Source organism: Mus caroli, unplaced genomic scaffold, assembly GCF_978045245.1.
Source record: "Mus caroli unplaced genomic scaffold, Mus_caroli_1 scaffold_1, whole genome shotgun sequence".
Lineage (NCBI taxonomy): Eukaryota > Metazoa > Chordata > Mammalia > Rodentia > Muridae > Mus > Mus caroli.
Window position 1 is genome coordinate 156,804,541 of NW_028227256.1, and position 15,973 is coordinate 156,820,513.

The 15,973-nt window shown below is 41.1% G+C and overlaps 1 pseudogene; it reads right to left on the bottom strand.

The window, feature by feature from the left end:
* Window positions 1-1,543: 1,543 nt before the first annotated feature.
* LOC110296306 (T-complex protein 11 homolog) lies at window positions 1,544-3,359 on the bottom strand (annotated as a pseudogene).
* Between the last annotated feature and the right edge of the window lie 12,614 nt (window positions 3,360-15,973).

A 15,973-nucleotide genomic window follows, 5' to 3' on the forward strand; every position in this document is an offset into this window, starting at 1 on the left:
GAAATGTACAACTAAGATTATATCTAGCTTAAAGCTTCTATAAAACAAAAAATGCGCCCGCCATCTTCCTTCTGAGCCCAGCAGAGGTCTCTAAGGGCTCCAGAGTGCTCTCCATGCCACAGGACCTTGGAATCACCTCGGGATCACTAGTGAGTGGAACCCAACATCAGCTTCAAGAATCTCGGAGGGTCTTGTGCCCGCAGGAACAGAGACAAAGAAGCCACGCCCGACCAGAGGCTGGGATCCATTCAGATCTGGGCCAGCCACCCCATCTTCTGTGTGAACCTAGCCTAGGGCCTCTAGGGCACCAGAGGACTCTCCCTGCCGCAGGACCCGTAGCACACCCAGGACCTCCTGATCACCTGAGAGCACGTGGGCTATAGAAGCAACAGAGCTTCTTGGTCAGGGTCCCATCAGGCCTTTATCCTCAGGCAGGAGGCAGAGCTGAGACCCCAACCCATGGGCACCTTCCTTGCCAGAGGAGAGTAGGCCTACAAGGGAAGGTCCTGACCCCAGAACTCAGGAGGTGGATAAGAGCTCCAGATTGCTGGACATCTGCTCTGCAAGAGGAGATCTTGCCTGCAGAGAGTGCTCTGACCACTGGAACTCAGGTGAGAGTTGGACTCCCAGGAGTGCTGACAGAGGCTAACAGAATCACAGGAGGATCAAGCTCCAGCCAGAGACAACTTGAACATTAACACCAGAGATTTCCAGATGGCGAAAGTCAAACGTAAGAATCTTACTAACAGAAACCAAGAACACTGGGCATCATCAGAACCCAATACACCCACCACAGCGAGTCCTGGATACCCCAACACACCCGAAAAGCAAGACACAGATTTAAAATCATATCTCATGATGCTGGTAGAAAATTTTATGCAGGGCATTAATAACTCACTTAAAAAAATACAGGAGAACACTGCTAAACAGGTATGTTGAGGTACAAGCCGGGTGTGGTGGCGCACATCTTTAATCCCAGCACTCGGAAGGCAGAGGCAGGCAGATTTCTGAGTTCGAGGTTAGCCTGGTCTACAGTGTGAGTTCCAGGACAGCCAGGGCTATACAGAGAAACCCTTTCTTGAAAAGAAAAAGGGGGGGGGGTACAGAGGTAAACGAAGAATTCTCAACTGAGGAATACCGAAGGGCTGAGAAGCACTTGAAAAAATGTTCAACATCCTTAATCATCAGGGAAATGCAAATCAAAACAACCTTGAGATTCCACCTCACAACAGTCAGAATGGCTAGGATCAAAAATTCAGGTGACAGCAGATGCTGGTGAGGATGTGGAGAAAGAGGAACACTCCTCCACTGCTGGTGGAATTGCAAGCTGGTACAACCACTCTAGAAATCAGTCTGGGAGTTCCTCAGAAAATTGGACATAGTACTACCAGAGGATCCAGCAATACCTCTCCTGGGCATATAATTAATATGCAGAACTCATAAGGACACAGGCCTATCTCTTTTATTTCACATCTTTCTATTCTATTCACATTTATAGCATGCACACATGGGTCCAAGGTGCCTGGGCTCCAAGCCAATGCCATCAGAGAGACCCGAATTTGCTGGTCAGGGTCTGGACTGGGAAGATAAAGGTTTTTAAGTTCTTGGTGTAATAAGGGGCAAACACCTGCTGATTGTGATGTGTCAGTCTGACAAACTTCTGGCCCAGTTCTGCCAGCTTCGCTTCAATCAGAGTGAGGCCCCAGGAAGGTCCAAGAGAGATCGCTGCACACCCAGAACAAAGCAGCACTTGAGGAACAAGTGGATCTGTTGATCAATGATGCTGCAGACACAATTTTCCTTTTTGGCAATGTTCTGGAGCCGTCCTATCAGGGACACTGTATCCTCGCTCTTCAGAGCAGCCCATATTCTTGAGACTGGTAGATTACCTCGGTCACCTGCTCACTCACAGTCTGCATTATTTCCTCTGAATCCTCCACCAGGGACTTGGTGATTTCTTTTGGCTTATCCACAAACTGGGATGAGCCAAACAGAACACTGCCAGAGAAGTCACTGGTTACCAGCAAGACAGAGGCAAATATAGTTAGCTGGTTCTGCTGCGACTCCAGCTCCTGAAGCTGGCTTCTGTCTGCCAGCAGGATCTCAGGAAACTCTTCATTCTCAGGGTCCCGGGTGAGAAGGTTCAGGAATCCCTGAGATAGCACCACTGTGGGGGCTGAGCAGCTCTGGGACTGTGACATCACTGGAAGAAAGGCCAGCCGAGCTGGAGCAGTCCTGTGTGTCAGAGCAACTTGTAGAAGGGATAATGAGATGGGGTTGGCGAGATGGCTCAGCGGGTAAGAGCACTGACTGCTCTTCTGAAGGTCCTGATTCAAACCCCAGCAACTACATGGTGGCTCACAACCACCCGTAATGAGATCTGACACCCTCTTCTGGTATGTCTGAAGACAGCTACAGTGTTCTTATTTATAATAATAAATAAATCTTTGGGCCAGAGCAAGCAGAGGTCATAAATTCAATTCCCAAAAACCAGATGAAGGCTCACAACTATCTGTACAGCTATAGTATGTACTCATATACATAAAATAAATAAATCTTTAAAGGGGGGATGAGCTGTGTGGCTGCTTGGGTGAGCCACTTCTTAGTGTGGTTGAGGAGGCTGGGCTCTTTGTTGAAGCTCTCCTGGAACTGAGCCTGCTCAAACTGGATGGAGTGTCCTTGCAGCTGGGGATGGAGGCTCTGGATGGTGTGGTTCACCATGTCCATTTTCATCTGTCCCAGGACCTGAAAGATTCCCCCGTAGCATCTTATATAAGGGGTCCTGCCGAGATAAGGATGACCTAAAGGTCCTTTTTGGAAAAAGTGAGAACTGATAGGCCAGGGAGGAGCAAGAAGACGTTCTAGCTCTCTTTCTGCCACTGCCTTGTCTCTCTCTTCCAATAAAACTTCTTCCATGAGAAGGGGAGGAGGAGGAGGAGGAGGAGGAGAAGGAGAAAAGAAGAAGAAGAAGAAGAAGAAGAAGAAGAAGAAGAAGAAGAAGAAGAAGAAGAAGAAGAAGAAGAAGAAGAAGAAGAAGAAGAAGAAGAAGAAGAAGAAAGTGGTCTAGAAAAGGGCTACCCAGTGTCTGTCTGCTGGCCCTGCTCAGCTCAGCTCAGAGTACGTTAGTGAACTGCAATTAGTGTCACACCTCAGCAGCTAGTCAGGATCTGCAATGATTTCAAGTCTCTGCACAGCTTCATTGTGAACTGGTTCACACAGCAAGACCATCATGGTGACAATGTACTTGGAGAGGTAGGAGATGACGTTCAAGCCCCAGAGGTCAGTTTGCTGATGGAGCAAGTCCATGCTTCCTCGGTCTAATTACTCCGGCGGCTCTGCCTTGGTAGCAGCAGGGATAACAGGACATTTATTTATATTTTTTTCTAGACAGGCGTTTTCTGTGTAGTTCCAGCTATCCTCAGAGAACTGCCTGCTGATGCCTCCCAAGTGCTCAGAATCCCTTCCTTTCACTTTATGACCACATGCACCCAAGTTTTAAAGTCCACTAACTGTTGGCTATTTGTTCTCATGTTTTGATAATGCCCCAAAGCCTGTATTTCTCTTTAACAATTTTATCAAGTTTAACTTTATTTTTGGGACTGAGGTCAGGCCAGTGCTTGATAGCTTTTCTGAGCTCAGGAAGACTTCTCTTTAGTGGTTCAGACCCTAGGTTTCTTTGACCAGCCAACTAGCTTAGGATCCAGTTACTGCCCTCAAATTATGACTCTCTTCCCTATTTCCCTTCTCCCTGCCACCTCTCCTTTTTATGTCCTTAATCTTAACTTTCAGAAGTCAGTTCCTTTGAGAAGTTAGGCACTTTCTCTTATGACAGACTCTTTATCCACAGGCAAAATATCTCAATCAATGGTTTGGAATAGGGTGGAGAACAGTGGCAAGATTGCCCCCTGCTCTGAGAACCGAGCACTTGGTTAAGTGGGATAGGAGGGCATCAGCCTGGATCTCTCTCACAGGTTCTGGGGGCAAGATATCATCAGCAGCATACTGTGGTCAGGGTCCTAGATTGTTCCTAACTCACATGATTGTCCTCATCCCTGTGTTAGCAGTCATTTAAGTCATTAGTACATCTTTGGCATAGCAGTACCACAGACACCCACACGTGTTCCTTTGGTATTATTAGAATGTTTCACTGCATTCTCTCCTCCACCTACTGCATCACGATGTCCACATTTATAAATGATTCCTTTCTAGCAACCAAAAATTCTCCAGTTTCTGTCTGTGAATTAATGAACTTGGCTTTCCTGTTATCTTTCCCCTGGAAACCAGGAAATAATCTTCATTGTTCTTGTTTAAGTAAATGAATTAAATATAGTTCATTCTGACCCAAATATGAACTCCCATGGTCCAGGAACATGGACTTAGGCTGTCTGGAACAATATGTTATATCATGGTAGAATTTTTATAATCACAGAATAAAAGAAAAGCAACAAATCCATGAATTTATCAAATATGTTGGTGGGACCCTCAGACAGGAAGGTTACAGGGAAACAAACAAAAAAGCTCCATTATACATTTCAGATGTTATCATATGACATTATTACCCTGTGGGTTGGTAGATGCTAGTTGTTTGCTAAGTTACTATATTCTAAAAGTTTTACCCAATAACTATACATGCATTAGTTTGGTTAAATCCCAGAGATAGTAATACATGCCTAGACCAGCGAGATGTCAAAGTGCTGGCTGACAAGCCTGACAATCTGAGGTGATCCCTGATCCCACATGTTGGAAAGGGACAGTCAATCTCTACAAGTTGTCCTCTGACCTGCAGCATGCATTCATATAAGTAAATGTAATATACTTTTTAAAGAGGACTGAAGATAGCAGAAGATAATTTGAGCTCATGATCTCTAGCACTCCATCTCTCTGTGGTGATATACATTTAGAAGCCCTATGCTTAAGGGGCAGAGGCAATAGAATCATGTTTTCAAGTCCTGCAGAGCCTGAAGAGTCATTAGATGCCCTGGAATTGGAGTTACAGGTGGTTGTGAGCCACCACTATGTGGGTGCTGGAAAGTTAACCCCAGTCCTCTTCAAGAGCAAAGAGTTCTCTTAAACACTGAGCTATCTCTCCAACTCCAAACATAGCAATAAAATGACTTCTATAGATATTGTGCTATATTCATCGATCAGTGCCTTCCTTAGCACTCATCAGAGAAACTTCTTCCTTCAGAAGATGGGACCAAAACAGCGACCACAACTAGACAAATTGCAGAGAGTAAAAGACCTTAGAGCACTCAGCTCTAAATGGTATATATAAATGTGTAAATATATATATATATATATATATATATATATATATATATATATATAAATCTCTCCTTCAAGGTTCAGGGACCCATGAGAAAGAGGAGGCAGAAAGAAGGGAATGGAGGACATGAAGAAAACAAGGCCCTCTAAATCAACATTGTCAAAGCTCATATGAACATTCACAGGGCCTTCATGGGTTGTATCATGTCCTCCTCTACGTATATAATATGGTTTCTAGTTCATTGTTTTTATGGGATTCCTGTGTGGTTCTTTGTTTCTTGTGCCTTCTCTTGGGCTATTTTCTCTCTTTGTTTGTTTTATCCAATTCTGATGTATTAGGGTTTTTTTGTTTATCTTATTATATTTAATTTTTTATTATCCCTTAGAAGCCAGTTTATTCTGTAATGAGAGACAGAAAGAGAATGAACCCAAATGGGAGGGGAGATGGGGAAGAACTTGGAGGAATAGAGGGAGGGGAAACTGTAATCAGGATATCTTAGATGAGGAAAAAAATCTATTTTCAATCAAATAAGAAAATAAAATTAAAAAATAAATTTAAAAAAATCTGTGAAGGGTTGATGGTGTACAGCATCCAGTTAAATGTGTAAATCTACACCAAGGCTGAAAAGGAAAAGATGATGGAGGGACATTAATCACTTGCATGGAGAGTAGACAAGGAAACAGTAGCTTAAATACAGAAACTAGGCATTAGTCACTGAATAGATTTGTCAAAATGTCTCACTTAGAAAAAGTGAGTTTCAAAAAATTGTTTGGCAGTGCCATAGTTATTTTTCTATTGCTCTCAAAATACACCATAACCAAGGCAACTTAGAAAAGAAAGCGTTTAATTGGGGACTTGCTTATAGTTATAGACCATCATGGTGGGAAGCATGGCACCTGATAGGTATAGTATTGGAGCAGTAATTGAGGGTTTACATTGATCCAGAAGCAGGAGGGAGAGAGAGAGAGAGAGAGAGAGAGAGAGAGAGAGAGAGAGAGAGAGAGAGAGAGAGAGAGAGAGAGAGACTGATCCTGGCTTGAGTTTTTGAAACTTCACAGCCTACTCCTAGTGACACAACTCCCCCAACAAGGTCAGGATTCCTAATCCTTTTCAATACAGTCCACCAACTAGGGACCTAGCATTCAACTATATGAGCCATTTATTATTTTTTTATTAAATTTATTTATTCACTTTAGAACCCAATACCAGCCCTTCTCCTCTCAGTATCCCCTCATGCAATTCCTCCCCATTCCACCTTCCCTTCTCAAAAGACACTGTACATCAAGTCACTGAGGAGCCAAGCACATCCTTTCCCACTGAGGCCAGACAAGGCTGTCCATTTAGGGGCATGGGATCCATAGGCAGGCAGTAGGCTCAGAGACAACCCCTGCTCCAGTTGTTGGGGACCTCCATGAAGACCAAGCTGCTCATCTACTATATATGTGCAGGTGCCCTAGGTCCAGCCCTCTTGGGTTGGTGTTTCAGTCTCTGGGAGCCCTCAAGGGTCCAGGTTAATTGACTCTGTTGATCTTTCTGTGGAGTCTCTGTCTTCTTCTGGTGCCTCAAACTTTCTTCCAACTCTCTCTAAGACTCCCCGAGCTCCTCTGAGGAAGGCTTTTATGACCCAAATTTACCTTTTATGCATTTTCTTGCTTTTTCTTTCAAACAAAATTTATTATTTTTATCAATGTTACCAAAAATTATAAGTAAAATAATGATTATAGTAATAAATATTTTAGAAAGCACACAATAAAATATTTGAATAGGGGTTTAAAAAACATAAGCATATTCATAAAAATAAATAATAAGATTTAAAACAAGTATAATCATTTTCTAGAAGGAAAAATTGAGTTATCAAAACAAATTAAAGATTGAACATATCTATCCCAAAATATTTTTCTAAAAAGTTCTCTTTTTTTTTTTTAAACTTTTTATCAGGTATTTTCATTCAAACTTCCAGAGAAAGGTGTGGGAGAAAGAAGTTATTCAACTAAATTTACAAACCTAATATAAGCTATATATACAAACTATTTGTCTATGAAAAGCACAAAAGTAGATAATAAAATCATAAAATACAAGAAACTTGAATTACTAGCATACTTCAAAAAATACAATGATAAGGAAGATTGTCTTTTGTGGGAAAGGGACATCACTAAATTATAGTAAATGGCATATGATAAAATATATACAGAAGAATCACTTAGGCATGGTGGAACTCTTATTCTTGATAGAATCTTCGGCAGCTTAGAAAAAAGAAACACCCTTAATTTATTAAAAATTTATGCAAATGACAACAAAAAGCCTACACCAGAAGCATCTTTTCTAAAGTTATAGAGTGAAGTGATTTACAATTCACAAAGACCTGTTTTCCCCAATATTTAAGGGGATAGTGTAAACCTGAGGACCCAGCTATACCACTCCTGGGCATATACCCAGAAGATGCTCCAACATATAACAAGGACACATACTCCACTATATTCATAGCAGCCTTATTTATAATAGCCAGAAGCTGGAAAGAATCCAGATGTCCCTCAACAGAGGAATGGATACAGAAAATGTGGTACATTTACATAATGGAGTACTATGCTATTAAAAACAATGAATTCATGAAATTTTTAGGCAAATGGATAGAACTAGAAAATATCATCATGAGTGAGGAAACCCCATCACAAAAGAACACACATGGTATGCACTCACTGATAAGTGGATATTAGCTCAAAATCTCAGAATACCCAAGATACAATTCACAGAACACATGAAGCTCAAGAAGAAGAAGATAAAAGTGTGGATAATTTGATCCTTCTTAGGAGGGGAAACAAAATACCCATGGTAGCAAATACGGAGACAGAGTGTGGAGCAGAGACTGAAGGAAAGGTCATCCAGAGACTGCCCTACCTGGGGATCCATCCCATATATAGTTACCAAGCCCAGACACTATTGCAGAAGCCAAGAAGTGCTTGCTGACAGGAGCCTGATATGGCTGTCCCCTGAGAGGCTTTTCCAGAGCCTGACAAATACAGAGGCAGATGCTCACAGCCAACTATTGGACTGAGCAGAGGGTCCCCAATGGAGAAGTTACAAAAAGGACTGAAGGAGCTGAACGAATTTGCAACCCCATAGGAGGACAATCATATCAACCAACCAGACTCCCCCAGTGCTCCCAGGGACTAAACCACCAACCAAAGAGTACACATGGATTGACCCATGGCTCCAGCTGCATATGTAGCAGAGGATGGCCTTGTCAGGCATCAATGGGAGAAAAGACCCTTGGTCCTATGAAGGCTTGATGCTCAGTGTAGGGGAATGCCAGGGAAGTGGGAGTGGATGGGTGGGTGGGGGAGCACTCTCATAGAAGCAGGAGAAAGGGGGATGGGATAGGGGGTTTCCAGAGGGGAAACCGGGAAAGGGGATAATATTTGAAACGTAAATTTAAAAAGGTCCAATAAAAGAAAAGAAAATATGTTATGTTTGATTCTCCAATTAGAGTGACCTCTTCATGAGGTAACATGAGCAACTGCCCTGATTATTTCCTTTCCCCAAAACGTACCAAATATATCAATCATCAGCTCTACTTGAATAGAAATGATGGTGAGTGAGGAGTTTTCCAAGCCTTGTCTTTGGTAGCTTTTGTATCCCTTGACCATGGCTAGCAGCCAGCAGTGGCAGCAGACAGGTGGGAGCAGGAGGAATTGGAGCTTTCCACTGTGACCACTCCACTCCTGTGTGGCAATGTGGTACTTTGGCCCTTACCACTCAGGTGTTGGTAGCTCTTTGTAAGCCTAGGCGATGAAGATTCCTTAGACATCATCACTGGCTCCCATTTCAGCTTCAAAGCCTAGGTCTTGCGATTCTGCCATTTCTGCTACTGTTGGCTGTAGCTTTGCTGTTCCACCTCTTCCATGACTGACTGACTCACTTTGTTTACTCCTCTCTGTAAGAGAAAAACTCTTTTGTGTGTGTGTTTGTGTGCCTGTTTCTTGGGTCACGCTTGTCTCCGTCTCCTAGAGTAGCCCCTTCTTCCCTTCATCCTCCCCTTGTGGCAATCCTTTTTAGTAAAGCCTTCTTGTACTGAGTCTAGATTTGTTTTTATTACACATTATCATCAGTGATTTCTTTTAGTATTCCTTATCCTGTAATATCCTGAACTTGAGGGGTTTGCTTTTATATTTAATCTTAATTTAATATTCAGGATAAAGGAATGGAACACGCACAAAGCAAATTGTTGCTGTTCTAGCCAAAGTCATTGCAGACCAGGTAACCACGAACCAGTAGGATCAGCAGCTGAGTACAGGTACACAAGAGAGTCTCGGTAGAAAACAGCCAGGCTATACAAACACAGTCTTGAAGCAAATAAGATACTGTGTAAGCCTGTAGACCCAAGGATGCTTGTTATATAGCAATAAACTAATGACTCACTCACTTAATGCATGAATGGGAGAATTAACAAATGAGTAACATTAACCTTAAGAATGCACAGAGAGTTTCCAAGAAAGAAAAAGGCAAATAAGAATCAATAGGATGGCTCCAAATCAGAGTGCTACTATTGCTGATCTGGGGTGGTAGACAGGATGGGCACAGATAAGAGTAGAAAATATGTCTTTTGGGTAGATTTTTTGCTATGGAGGTGTATGAGAGTATATTAAATGACATCATCCACTAAAAATACAAGTCATGAAATTTAGAGGATGATATTGAGTTCTCTGAGTCATGTAGTCACCAAACTTAAATATATCTGTGATATATTTAAAGTCATATATACACAGAAAGTTGAATAGTCTCTGACACACTTGAGTATGAAAATCCATTAACTCAGAGTCCGTTCAGGAAGCGAATGTTGACTCTGTCCTCTGTGAGTCAGGTATTTTGCCAGATACTAGGAATAGAACTGAGAAGACACTCATTACATTCATGAGTCTGACAGGCCAGCTGAATGATACTAAAGACATTTACAATGTGAAATAGAAGGGTATCAGTAAAGACATTTACTACCTTTATAGCTTCAGATTTGAAGCTAATACAAACTACCAGGCTTGGCTGAATTCAGGGATAAAATTATGTAATTAGAACTTCATTTCCAATCGTTCCTTAAGTGTTTCATCTATGCTATGCTTAGACTCACGTGGTAGTTGGATAATACCAAGACTGTGGCAGTACCAGTTTAGGTCCCTATCTGACACCCCATGCTTCTGGTTCAGTGGCAAAAGCAAACTTTGTTAGATCTTTCAGCAGAAGTCCCTTTCTTGAGTTGTTTTCCAGTGTTTGAACTATTCTTTGGCAGAGGGACTCAGAATAAAATCTACCAGTTGGCCTGGCTTAAGACTGGGTTATAGGTGAAACTCTCCAAGCTTTTGAGGATTTCGATTTATCTAGGACTAGCTGGAAGGGACTCAGCCCCTGAATATTACCAGAAGTAGGGTAAATGGATGAGAGGATTTAGACTCCAGAGACTCTGTGCTTGTGGAAGACCTGAGGCTTGTCATTGTGAGTCATACAAAGTCTTCCACAGAGCTCGATGCCTCTTTGCATTGCCCTGTGTCCCTCATAGGTAGGACTTGCACTTTTATAGCTTTTCATCGTGCTTTCTGTGACCTATTTTTCTTAGTGGTTATTTCAGGGCCTTTAGCTGAAGTACATATAATTATCCCCATGCCATTGATTATTATCTGTCCTCTCATGGGAAAGAAACTGACTCCTAACTGTTTTTCTCAGCCAACCCCACCAAGTTCTATATTTTAATGAGAAAGAAACATTTTACATTAGTACAACAAATGGAACACGTGATTCCAGGTTCTGAGAATAAAGATCTTTGGTCAGTGGCTTCTGTTTCTCTGTATTAGTTGGCAAGGCTACTATAGCAAAGCACCACTGACTTTATGAACAAAAGACATTTATTTCCTCACTACCTAAAGCTACAAGTCTTAAAGTATTGATAGATTTAGCCTCCCTTGTGGCTGTTCTTAGCTTGTCGGTGGCAGATTTTTCCTTTTGTGTCCCACACAGTCATTTTGTTCCATCCAAATCCATGGTAGGTTTTTTGTTTTTGTTTTTGTTTTGTTTTATTTTATTTTTGTTTGTTTGTTTTTTGTTTGTTTTTGTCTTGTTTGTTTGCTTGTTTGTGCTTTTTTTTGGTATGGCTAAATTCTTCCTTAATCAGACATCAGTTAAAGTCGATTAAGACCCACCATAATAGCTTCATTATAACTTATTTATCCTTTATACATCCTATATTAATTACTTCTTATTGTCATAACCACATACCTTACAAGAAGAAACTTAAAGGGAAAGGGTTTATTTTGGCCCACTGTTTGGGGGATGCAGTCCATCACAGCAAGGAAGGCACAGTGGCAGGAAAGTGAGGCCACATTGCACATACAGTCAAGAAACACAGAGAGAGGTACATTGGCATTCAGTCCACTTTCTCCTTTTTTTATTTATCTATAGCCTGGTGTGCCGGTCTATAGGATGGTACTGTTCAGGGTACTGCTCATGTTCAGGAAAGGTCTTTCAATTCAGATAGCCTCTCTAGAAATGTCTTCAGACTCACCAAGGAAATGTTCGGTACATGATTCTAAATCCAGTCAACTTGACAAGTCAGAATTAACCATGAGAAGCCCTGTCAGCCAAACAGCTATAACCTTCTGTTCTAGGCTTCAATACATGAAATTGGAGAAAGGGTGGGCACAATTCATAACATTGTCTTTCTTATCTGATTTCTTTCTTTCTCTTCGCTCTGGCATTCTACTCCAGTGCACTAGCTTTCAAAGTTTAGTCCGGACATTACTCTTACTGCGCCTTAGCATGTGTTACGATAGCCTTTTTCTAGGGCAATCCCCTAACCCTTCTCTTGGTCTACTTCCTCTCTTAACTGACAGTTTAGAACACCAGTCTTAGAAATGTTTTTTACTAATTTAATCAAAATACAATTTCTACCACTTCGCTTTGATTCATAACATATAGCTACTTAACTTTAATGATTGGCATTTTAATTGACACACACAATGAGGAAAGAAACTTCCATAGATACTATAGTCCTCAGTATAGCAGATGAAATAATATTGTCAATATTATTGATATTGACAATACTTGTCTGCTTAATGAATATTATTCCTGAGAGATGAAATGACTGAGCCTTCTTTGAATAAATGATTAATTTATGGTTGGGTATCATCTACCAAATATATTAGTTTCAATAACCAAACATTATTTAAAGGAACCAAGTGAAGATACTCGGTAAGAAATAAATAAATAATAATTAAATAATGGCAGTACTATCACCTTCTGCTCACTATTTACATATATACTTTTGTGTGTGTGTGTGTGTGTGTGTGTGTGTGTGTGTGTGTGTAAGCCAGAGATTGGCATTGGTCATCTTTCTTGATTGTTCTCTATCATATTCTTTTTTGAGAGGTCTTTGACTGAAACCAGAACTGATCAGTTTGGGTAAGCTGGCTGGCTAGCCAATGAGCTCCACCTACTTACTCATTTCTTCCCCTCTCCTATCCAACTCTAGAGTTAGGGAAGCTCAACCTGACATCAAGTCCTGTTTCTCTGTGAGTGATGAGGATATAAACTCAGGTTCTTGTACTTGTGCAGTAGGTAATTTCCCAGCTCTCTTTTTATCTTTTGCTAGGAATTTGAAAAACATGATCAAAGATCATGGGGAATTTGCAGGAGCTTCTGCAGTAGACAAGCCAAGTCCTAGATGGCGCTCAATGTTGTGAGGGCTTTGGCGATGAGTCCTCTGCATTTTTCTTGTGATTCTTCTGCCCCAGCTGGTTTCCTCGTGGACAGGCACAGCTTGGACTCGTGTAAAGACACGTCAAGATACTCTAGCTCTCTTGAGATCTGTGTAAAACTGTATCCCCACATCACAGTAGCAAGAGATTCTAAGTATTGGTTTTCTAGCTGCTCCTCAGAGTCCCACACTGCCTCCTTGTTTTCTCTCTGTGTGACCATTCTCTCTATAACTGTCCCAGTAAAAATGCCTCCTTTTCTCCACCTTTCTTTCTCTCTAGCTGCTCTCTCTTAAGTAACCTTTTCTTCCTCCCTCTTCTCATGAGAGTTGGGCATATCATATTCTCTCACATCTTTCTCTGAGTCATCACTTTGTCTGTCACACAATTAGACATAGCTTTCAAACATGAGTGTTTCCTTCCACAAACCAACATTTTCTTTGTTGTTGGGGATTAATTGTTCATGCTAAGGGCTGAGCCACACCATAACTAGAAATAGCTTATTCCAGGAAACAACACAATCTCGAGATTTACAAGGTGATAAAAATCCTGCAACACTTCTGTCTTTTGTCATAGCAATGAAAAAGGGCTAAAATAGTAGGTGAGAAGTACACTTTCATATATGTCAGTGCATAATCAAGAATCGTATCTTACAGTAGAGCTCTTTCTTTGTTTCATCCAATTCAATGGGTTTTGATATAGGCATATGATCCTTGTATCCACAATGAAAGTATCAATGATAATAGTTTCACAGCCCTAAAAGCCTTGGGTATTTCACCTAGTCAACACTCTCCCCCTTCTCTAAATCACTGGCAAATACCATATTTAACACCTTTGTTGTCAGTTTATGAGTAATACAAGCGAAAGAATGAAGGATGCCCCAAGAGATCCCTTGAGGATGTCCCTTAGACTGTCTACTAGCAAGAAAATGGGAACCTCCATTCTACCTTGCTAGGTGGTTGGTCTTGAATCAACCAATAACATTATTGAGTCTAGAAGCAGATTGCCCAGAAGGTCTAGTGGGTAATATAGCCATGCTAGCTTTTTTGATTTGTCTTGTGAGGCTCTGATGATTGTCTTGTGAGCTGTGATGAATTCGTCATTTGAAGCAGAGCATTGTTTAATGACATTAAACTTGTGGTGATGTGTCGTGGCAAGAACAGAAAAGCAACCCACACCCAGTAACTGACACTGCCCTGAATGCCAATATTTAATTGGATCTTCAACACACAATTCTGTTTGTAGTTTCTTCCAAGTCCTTACCAACATCTAGTTATATCTTAGCAAGAGATATAACTAGAGTTGTATCTAGTAATATCAAAGAACAATTGGTATATATAACTCTTAATGACTGGCTCAAGCAATTAAAAACCAAGATTTGTTCTTATATCTGATGAGGTAAAGTCAAGCACAGATGATTCTACTCAGCCAGCAATGCTCAGTCACTGAACATAGGGTGGAGTGTTTTTTGCACAATAGGATTACTGCTTTGACCTAATTTTTCCAAACTGAAAGTGAGATAGGATCAGTAGCTGATGAACTGGTTTAATGATAGATGCCCACGGCTCTACGTGGGAGGATTCATTGTGTGAGAAAAGAAACACCTGCTGTTTCTGCCAGTGCAAAGTAAGAGTATAAGAACTGTTACATTGATGCAGCAAATAGAAAGAATGTTTGCTTTAAGTTGACATCACCTTTAAAGGTTATAGATACTCCCAGGCTAATTTCTCACCCAAGCTAATATAAATAGAACTAAAAATTTTATGTTCAAATATCCAATCATTTTAATCCCAGTTGCTTATATAGACCCATAAGTTATTGCTATGTTAAATTACTAATTTGTTACATAATTCAATAGCACACATCTTTTATTACAGCCTTCTCTTCTGTACTCATCACATACAAACTCATTTTTTTTAACAGATTACTATGCCATTTCCTTAATTTTATACATCATCTCTCTGTGCTATCAGCTGAGTCTCCTCATGAAGCTCGGTCACAGAAATAACCAAACAGAGGGACAGAGAGAGGCATTAGTGGGTAAAGACACTTTCAACTGTTGGGGGAATGTTTCTGTGTATTCTCATGTGTATTCTCATGTGCCTGGTGATCTGGGTAGAGTGTAGACTTGGTATTATCATTATTATGAAGTGTTTACTGACTCAGGCTTTTGTAAAACATTGTCTTCCATCATCTTCTGATTGGTCAATAAAGAGCTGATCAGCCTATAGCTCGGCAGGAGAGAGGAAGGCAGGACTTCCAGGCTGGAGAGTGAGAAGGGATCTCACAGAGATGAAGGAGAGTATGGAGTCATCTTGAGGAAGAAAATGAAGGAGGTCAGCGTGAGACCAAGGTAGCGGGTAATGGGACGCATGGTTGGCATGCAGGCCAGGCCACCATAGTCAGGTTAGAATAGATCAATATCTGCCCAGCTTAGTGCCCAAAGCCTTTAATAAATATATCAGGTCTCCTGTGTCATTATTTCAGAGATAGAGCATAGAATAGTCTCATATTTTTACAGGCTACCAAGCTTATTGGCATTGAGTTTCTCCATGCCAGGAGAATACCAACTCCAGCAACATGAGAAACTAGAAGGAGGTACTGAGGATAAGGAAACTAGGCATGCCTATAAAGATCAGGGTAAAGAGGCACATCATTTGTTTTAGGAACTAAAGTCAGTCTGCAATTGTTTTCTCCCCCTAAAAAGTCCCCTTTCCTCTTAATTCATTTTTTTCCTGACTGTATTTTATATCAAGACATAATAAGAGTGTAGAATATGATAGGAATGGGAGTTGGAGGAGGTATGAATTCTCGGCAATTATACACAGGGTACTAGGCAGAAAAAAAAACCACTCATGATTTAGGAAAGTGACTTGATACAAGCTGTAAATGACAATGGACTGTTTTAACATTTCTCGATTCTATCTTTAGAGTTTGCCCAGATTGCTTAGTTAGGTTCGGGCACTGAAGTTCA